The 9,461-nt window shown below is 38.0% G+C and overlaps 1 pseudogene; it reads right to left on the minus strand.

Annotated features, from left to right (window-relative positions):
- Positions 1–9,041: 9,041 nt before the first annotated feature.
- Positions 9,042–9,141, minus strand: LOC116554182 (annotated as a pseudogene).
- Between the last annotated feature and the right edge of the window lie 320 nt (positions 9,142–9,461).

Genomic DNA, 9,461 nt, shown 5'->3' on the forward strand with positions numbered 1-9,461 from the left:
GTTTTGGTCATGAAGTCCTTGCCTATGCCTATGTCCTAAATGGTTTTGCCTAGATTTTCTTCTAGGGTTTTTATTCAAACTATTTGGAAACTTGGGACCCCGAGGCCACAACTGCTGAGGAGTTTCACAGCATTTTGTCAGAGAAATGCCTATTAATTACAAAGCAGTTTCATTTTTGTGATAGGAAAATGTATACATATGAATTTTAAAAGTGTCTGTGCAAAACAGAGACCAAAAGAATCAACTTTGAAAAATTACTTCCCAGAATTGGGGTGTCTCTGTAATTATTTTTATGTTTTAAATGTTATATCCAATTTTCATTTATTTTTATACATATATAATTTTACATAAAAGCATAAATATGATATAGCTTAGAAATACCAGAAAAGATTAGAATTCTGAATATATAAAAACATATTCCAAAGTATACAGGAATGGAAACCTATAATTATCCCTTTTGAAATAATCACTGTATATATTTTTATGTATTTCTTTCTATTTCTATGAACACGTGTGTGTGTGTGTATGTGTGTATACACATACACACACACACATATATAACTGAGATCATATGATACATAATTTTATATCTCAACCTTTTACATTTAACCTTAATGATAGGATATATTTTGACTTCTCACCTGTTATTACATATTTTTGAAAATCTGATTTTATTGTCTGTATAAAGTACATTCGATGGAAAATTTAATTACGTTTTGTTTATCTGCTTTTTTATTTTAGAGCCTTTGAATTGTGGTCTGTTTTTGTGGAAATAATACTCCAATAATATTGTAAACAAAATCTATTCATATATTTCTGATTGTTTTCTAAGGAAATAATGGACTGGTATGGTTTGGCTGTGTCCCCACCCAAATCTCATTTTGAATTGTAGTTCCCATAATCCCCATGTGTTGTGGGGAGAACTTGGTGGGTGGTATCTGAATCATAGGGGATGATAGTTTTATAAGGCACTTTTCCCCCTTTGCTCAGCTCTCACTCTTCCTCCTGCTACCCTGTGAAGAGGTACCTTCCACCATGATTGTAAATTTCCTGAGACGTCCTCAGCCTTGTGGAACTGTGAGTCCATTAAACCTCTGTTCTTTATAAATCACCAGTCTTCATAGCAGTGCGAGAATGGACTAATACATGGACCTAAGGGTAGAAATATTTGTGAGGATATGGATACATACTGTCAAATTGCTCTAAAAGAGATTATTTTATTTTTGCCAAGTAAATTAAATATATGCAACAAGAAACAAATTTTCATACCCAAATGCAGTAATTACATGTCTAAAATTATGTCCTAGGGAAATAACCCAAAATACAGAAGAAGACATGTATCACTGTGTTCATCGCAGTGTTAAAATTACCAAAAAGTGGAACTAGCATTATTGCCTGAGACTAGGAAATCTGAAAAGTATTACTTCTGAAAGACTTAGTTATAATATGACCAACCATGAAAAAATATTTATTAATAGTTACTTATAATATGGAAAATGTATATGTTACAGTGCTAAGTGGAAACTCAGGATACAAAATGTTATATACAGTTTATTGTATTTTTATTGGTATAAATTTTTTTATATTTTAAAAAATGACTGAAAGACAACTCTTTCTTTGTTGTACAATTATACTTTTGTATTCAAGTTTCCTTACTATTGTCACTGTTTGTATAAAACTTCAGTCATCTTTTCATTTTCTAATGGTGTACACCAGTTTTAACATTTTGCTAAGTCATGATAGAAATCACAAGAATTTTCCAACTGCACGCTGCCTTGATGAGAACAGCCTGAAAATTTCTGCAAATTCCAGAATGCTTTCTCAGATCCTAGCTGACAGAGACAGATGTTTAGAATCAGGAATTCGGATTTGATTCCTGACTTGCCCAACTCTCTGCATCTATTAGAAAGCAGCAGCGGGGAAGTTTAGTCTGGTCTGTGATGATCTGTGAAGCATGCAGGAAAGCACTTTCGGAGGTGAATGTTCAGCTTCAGACTGAGAAAGCACTTTTCACTCCAAATCTCAGACTTGATTTTCATCAGTCAATTATATATTTTAGATTTTAGTATGTTTTTATTTTTTAAGATGGAAGAGAAAATTATTTGATATGATATAAAATGAGAAATGTTTTGAAGGCTATTCAGCAGGAGAGTTCTAAAATTTTTGTAAGATTTACAGTAAGGTCACTGTAATTATTTTTATGTTTTAAATGTTACATTCAATTTCCATATATAAACATATAATTTTACATAAATAGTTAAATGCGATTTTTCTTTTTAGTAAAGTCTTATTTTCTTTCTATTTTTATTCCCTTTACCTCCCAGCCCTCTTACCCATGTAGCCTTGGTAGAAGACCTTTCAAACTTCAGAACAAACACACCTATTTGAATCATATTTTGGGGTGGATATTGTACTTCAAACGTTAGCCAGGTTTGGAAGCTTTGTAGCAACAGCTTCTCATTAGTAGCTAGTCTGCTAAACCTATACTTAGAGAAGTGTTATCTGATTTGACACAAAGAATTGAAGACCTAAATGTTTCTGGCAAGTAAACAGGTTCTTTTTTTTTTTTTTTTTTTTTAATGTTAATTCAGTTTAAAAATGCAGAAATAGGCCAGGTGCAGTGGCTCACAACTATAATCCCAACACTTTGGGAGGCCGAGGCGGGTGGATCACCTGAGGTCAGGAGTTCGAGACCAGCCTAACCAACACGGTGATACCCTATCTCTACTAAAAGTACAAAAATAGCTGGGTGTTGTGGTGCATGTGTGTAATCCCAGCTACTCTGGAGGCTGAAGCAGGAGACTTGCTTGAACACAGGATGCTGAGGTTGCAGTGAGCCAAGATTACACCGTTCCACTCCAGACTGGGCAACAAGAGCAAAACTCTGTCTCATAAATAAACTGTGGAAATAAACATTATGTCACCTAAAAGATCATCCTGTGGGCATTGACAGGGAAGGGCACAAGGGCACTTTTTGGGCTGATGGAGATGCTCTAGAGCTTCATCTAGTGGTGGATACATGAGTGTATAGCATTCATCAAACACGGCCCAACTATGTGCTTAAAATAGATACAGTTTATTGTAGGTAAATTGTGTACAAATGAAGTTTATAAGACAAAAACATTTATATTCATTTACTCTCTGGGTTTTGAGATTTGCTATGAAGTCTTTTAAAGAGAGCTCCATGGCTGGGTGTGGTGGCTCACGCCTGTAATCCTAGCACTTTGGGAGGCCGAGGTGGGTGGATCACAAGGTCAGGAGTTTGAGACCAGCCTAGCCTAGCCAATATGGTGAAACCCCGTCTCTACTAAAAATACAAAAATTACCTGGGCATAGTGCTGCACACCTGTAGTCCCAGTTACTCGGGAAGCTGAGGCAAGATAATTGCTTGAACCCAGGAGGTGGATGTTGCAGTGAGCCAAGATCATGCTACTGCACTCCAGTCTGGCAACAGAGCGAGACACAGTCTCAAAAAAATAAATAAATAAAAAATAAAAAGAGCTCCAGAATCTTGATAATAATGTTAAGGATATACCCACGTCTTTATTTTCACTACAGTCCTCACCCCTCCTCCATCGGTGGTAATGTGTGGGTTTCGGATGATTTATTATGTGGAGCCATTTAAGGACTAGGAAGGGAGGGTGGAGCAAAAGTGTCTCTGTGGGAGACCAGGCGCCACTCAAGGAAATGTCAGCAGCTGTGGGGCATTGCACCCTCATTCTGCCACAGAAGCAGCTTGGCCCTCTGTTTTTCCACAAACATCTCTTATGTGGTAGCAAAAGATGTAGAAGGAGGCAGTTCTTGATGTGGTATCACGGAGACGGAATCCAGTTCTCTGTCTCAATTTCTTTTTCTCTCTCTCTTTCATTACTATATCAAATACAGGTCAGGCAGAACAATTGGTACAAGTTAATAAGGCCTAATAGTTTCTGACGCAAGCCACTCTCCAACTGTTTGTTACCATTTTGCTTAAGGTGGTTTTGGGCTAAACTTAATTATGCTTTTTGTTTTGTTGTTTACTTTAATCATGATAACCAATAAGTTATACTTCAAGGAATGATTTCATAATATGTCCACCCAAAAGTCCCCTTGGTTAGACACAGTGAAATTTAGACCATGAAATGGACAAAGCAGACAATCTCATTTCCCCTAGCCTCCCAACATTTAGACTTTCATTAAACACTGTTCTCCCTCTGTGTTATCAGGGAGACCCTGCCTTCCATCTCAATTTTTGTTAAATGAAACAATGCCTATGTTCATGTACGCTCTTCATCTGCTATTACTAAGTCCCAGAGAGGGTCCAGTAGTAATTCTGGCTTAAGCCAAAGCAAAGGAGCAGAGTCAGGGAGATCTGGTGGGGCTCAAAAATGCAGAAGGTGGAGGAAAGTGTGGCAATGAGTGAATATGATGGGGATCTGGGCTGGGAACTGTAAGAGAGGTGGAGGGATCTGGGTGAACGTGTGACTGGATGGGAAAGCACACTATCTACCCATATGTCTCCACTACCTCCTCTGAAACCTGTAAACCATGTTTCCCAATTACTTTTTAATATTCACAACTTTAGTTCACAACTGTAAAATTTGAGATGTAATGCAAATTTGTAATCTAATATTGGGTGTGTAACACTGAATCAGTGAATCTATTATGCTCATAACACAGAAAAACTTAACTAATACCAATTGGTTGTGTAGACTCTGTGATAGTTTATGGGGTTTAGGTTGAAGTTTTTCATAGTGTTGTCAACTCTTTTAAGAAAAGTTCTAGGGTCTCGATAATAATGTTTAAGGATATACACAAAGTTGAAATTGAAGAAAGATACTATAGATACTCATGAGGAAAAACTTTATTTTCAAGAAAGTCAGAAAAATGGATTTATGGATATATGTCTGATGTGTATGTATGTATGTATTTTAAAATATCGCAACAAAGTCCCTGGGAATTCCATTGAATAACTATTTCCTAGCCTATTTAAGTAGTAAATAACAAAACTATATAAGTAGTGAAACTATTCAATAACACAATTTTCATTTTATCCAAATTGAGAGAAAGAGACCAACAGATATTTACATTATAAAACTTAATAGATACAATAATGGCACTGACCAAACAATGAAAGCTGTAGAAAGTCAGTTATCCACTAAGATTCTGTTCGTCACCATTTCTCCAGGTGGCACACCCACAGTAGGAAGGACCCGGAGCTGCTACCACACTTGCTGGGAGGGGTGGGGCAGAGGGGAAACTATTGCCCCTATCTAGGCCCCTAATCCTCAGGAGAATATGATATGCCTAAGATGAAGATAACTGCTTTATAAAGGAAAATGCCAGTAAGTGCTGTTAGCAAGATGACGAAATAAGCTATCCCCTCTTGCAAAAACATCGATTTGAACAACTATCTATGCATAAAAATACCTCCGCAAGAGCTAAGGGATCCAGGTAAGAGGTTATAGCACTGTGAGTGTAGCACAGAAATAAGAAGCTGCATGGAGGAAGGCAGGAAAGATAGTTTCACATTATCCTTGCCACCCTTCATCCAAGCTCTCACAACACAGTGGAAAGATACCATCTACATGATCCAATTTTGGGCAAAACCCAACTTTTGTCAGCTTTAGGATGACATCACTTTTAGGATGACACAAAAACGTGAGAGACACAGCAAAAGATGAAAAATGCAGGATGCTGGGTGACTTCACTGAGCTACTAAGTGAAACATTTCTTGAAAACTTTCTTACTTTAGCCTTTCAAGTTTTATAAAACATTATATAATCCCTTATGGTATAAATCAGCTGGAATATGATTATTACTTGCAAAAGAAATATCCTGATATATATATTTTAAAAAGAGTATTATTACCTCATATATGGCTCATACTCTTTAGATCTTAGGTATAAACATAAGTAAATGACATGATAATTTTAAAAACCTTTGGATAAGCAAATCAAAGTTGTAAAACAGACCACTGACTTAGTAGTATTTTATTTGTGAGATAGACACTCAATCACTTGATGTAGAATAGTTTTTAATGTTTTTAATGTCTTTATGAAAGGGATTCGAACATTAAAGAGTATAAAAAATTTACTTTGTCACAGAAGCATGTTTAGATCTCAACACCAAATTTATGTTTGTGTGTGTGTGTATACATATATATACATATTCATAGTTTAAAATATATATATTGATAAAACATGGTCAATCTAATCTGGGATAAACTTAACTTTCTCTTTACAAAAAGCAAAATTATTTCAGATTATTTCTAATTCCTCATGAACCTGTGGTGCTTGAGGGTATTAGTCAGGGTTTTATAGAGGGACAGGATGAATAGGATAGATGTATAGACAAAGGAGAGTTTATTAAGGAGGATTGACGCACATGATCACTAGGTGAAGTCCTACAATAGGCTGTCTACAAGCTGAGGAACAAGGAGGCCAGTCCATGTCCCAAAACCTCAAAAGTAAGGAAGTTGACAATGTAGCCTTCAGTCTGCTACCGAAGGCCCAAGAGCCCCTGGCAAATCACTGGTGTAGGTCCAAGAGTCCAAAAGCTGAAGAACCCAGAGTCCGATGTTCAAGGGCACAAAGCATTCAGCACAGGAGAAAGATGGAGGCCAGAAGACTACATTGGTCCAATCCTTCCATGTTCTTCTGCCTGCTTTTATTCTAGCCGTGCTGGCAGCTGATTAGATGGTGCCGCCCCCCCAGATTGAGGGTGAGTCTGCCTCTCCCAGTCCACTGACTCAAATGTTAATCTCCTTTGGCAACACCCTCACAGACACACCCAGGAACAATACTTTGCATCTTTCATTCCAATGAAGTTGATAAATGAAGTTCACAATAAAGTTCACATCATCAGAGAGTGAAACAATTTCTCCAAAGTACAAACTTAATCTTTTTTTTTTTTTTTTTTTGCCTCTTGTATCTTTTATAATAACTCAGGTTTTTAAAGTTTCAGGAATGAAAATATTTTAACTAACCAAAGAGTTATTAAGCTCAGAACATAGATAAAATCTTACTATTTCAAGTATAGCAATTTAATCATAAACCACTTGAATGTTATCGAGCTTGTAAAAGTATCATGTATGGCTGAAAGAGCATGCCACAAGTTGTCGTGAAAGAAGTTCAGAATATCAGTTCTTTTCATGTAAAGTCATCTTCCTTGTCCCTTTGATGTTTTCACCTCCAAACAGGAGAAGCAGTCTTGGGGATCTGAGCCTGTCTGAACTGTTTTCCCTCCAGCAACTTTCATTCATCTTTAAGATTCTTTTTCTTGTTTACTGAAGAGCTGTGACTTGTCCTATCGAAATCTTGCTCTTGCCACAAGTCTCTGTTACTGCCTTCTTCTGAGAGACTTGCTACAGCAAGAGAGAAAGAAATGGATACAGAGAAGTTGATAGAGATGTGTGCTGTGTTTTCTCTACTCAGTAAGCATCTGTTGGGAGAACATAGCTAAATATTTCTCTGTGTACATGTGGAAGGGTGGGTTCAGGAGCTGTGAGACAGCAAGGTGGTTATGGAAGGAACTCTTTCAGACAAGGAGGACTTTTTGGCCTCATTGGTCACACAGGGGTTACTGTGAGAAGATACGTATATCGGCCCACCCTAGGGAGCATCTGACTGTGCTGCCTTATGTCCCGACTGCAGGGAGGCAAGGTCTTTAGGTGGCTCTCCTCATTATAACGAGATACTAATGAGGCTTGATGACCGAAATAGTAAACCAAAGTGGGACACTTGTGACCAAGACTTGGAAGGGCATAGAGATGGAAAAAGGAAGCTTTAGGGGGGAGCTTGGAGGTATTGAAGGGGAGGAGGCAGAAAAGGGAGGAGCCAGACTCCTCACCAGTCACTGCGCCTTGGCCGGGCTCCAGCTGGTTAAGCAGGAATCACAGGAAAGGAGATTCTGCTACTCTGACTCTTGCTTTAACTGGGAAAGATTGCTGCCAAAAACTATTTGGCTGAGAACAGGCAGACCAATCCCACTTTGTAAAGGACTTTCCCAGTTTGAGCACTCAAAGTCTAGGGAAACTTCTCAGTGATTGGCCACCCTAGAACCCTCTGGAATTGGAGTTGGGCCTGGTGGTTAGTGACCTTGCAGGAAAGTGGTGCTCTCTTGGATGCCATGTTACTGGTCAGCACACGTCAAAGGAGAATCAGTGGGAAAAAATGTGAAAAGCATAGTTTACATAGGAGATTTACTTTCCTCTGCATTTTAATTTGGATTCCAGGTGCCCTTGATCCAGGGAAAGCAGGTCATTTACTGTTGAGGTTCCAGATCATATTTCCAGTCTTCCTCCAGGGTGGGTAAGGCTTCAGTGATCAACAGACCTGTACTCTGGGTTCGGGGGACAGAGATGAATGGTTTAGGACTATGAGGTAGAGGAGGGTGGAAGTAGATGTCTGGCTGTGGAGAAGGTTTCTTCTTTCACCCACCTCTGCCACAGCAAGAAGTTCACTATTCATTTAACTTTAAACAAAGTGTATGCTGTAGGTCTTGTTGGAAGTAACCATTACTATTTTAAAATATGGAAGAGGGAATCAAATTATACAAAAAAAAAATTCCACTGATTTCAACTCAAAATATGGGTGTATGTGAGAAAAACAGCTGGGGGAAATATACAGAGATAAAATAGTGCCATGGAACAAAGAAGAGTCATATTAACCTGTGGGAGCAGCTACCTGGCCTTAGTGGAAATTAGAAAACAGAACGGTAACACTCTCACTCTAGAAAAGGCTGTCCAGCACGTGGGTGAGCCCCTGCTGATATGAATTCATGATGGATACAGAGCTAAAGAGCTACTAAGGGAGTGGGACACAGAAGAAGGGGTAATTTACCTCTGAAACCTTTGAAGCTGCTTCAGCGGCTTCAAGTTCTTCATTGGGATGTAATAATTTTTCCTTGACAGAAGAGTTCATGGTCAAATAAGTTTGGAAAACACTTTTCCCTTAGCTCTCTTTTCAGTATGTACTTTAGCAGGTCAAACTACTTAGATTTGTTTAGCTGTTTCCAAAAGTTATTGGAACTGGTAACCTTGTTTTATTTATTTATTTATTTTAAATATGGAACGCTTCACGAATTTGCATGTCATCCGTGCACAGGGGCCATGCCAATCTTCTCTGTATCGTTCCAATAATATATGCTGCTGAAGACAGCACCTTGTTTTATTTTAAATTGGGAAACAATTTATTATCATCTCAGCGATATAGTGACCTACAGCACACAGTTTCAGAAATACTGTCTCAGACGGTTTGTTTCTAGAATTATACCAGTGAAAATATTAGAAAGGAATGTCCTTGAAATTCTTTTAGAGGGCAGTGGTATCTTCACTGGTAAACTTGCAAAATGGAACCTTCTTCTGCAATCAGAGGTATATGAACACTGCCTTTACCAACGGCTCAGGAAATTCGGTCCCTCCACTTCAACCCAAGTTTGACATTGGAATGCCTGAATTTTCAGAAAAGAAGCATTGTCTT

The sequence above is a fragment of the Sapajus apella genome, unplaced genomic scaffold, assembly GCF_009761245.1.
Source record: "Sapajus apella isolate SASKATOON/1434 unplaced genomic scaffold, GSC_monkey_1.0 scaffold1, whole genome shotgun sequence".
Lineage (NCBI taxonomy): Eukaryota > Metazoa > Chordata > Mammalia > Primates > Cebidae > Sapajus > Sapajus apella.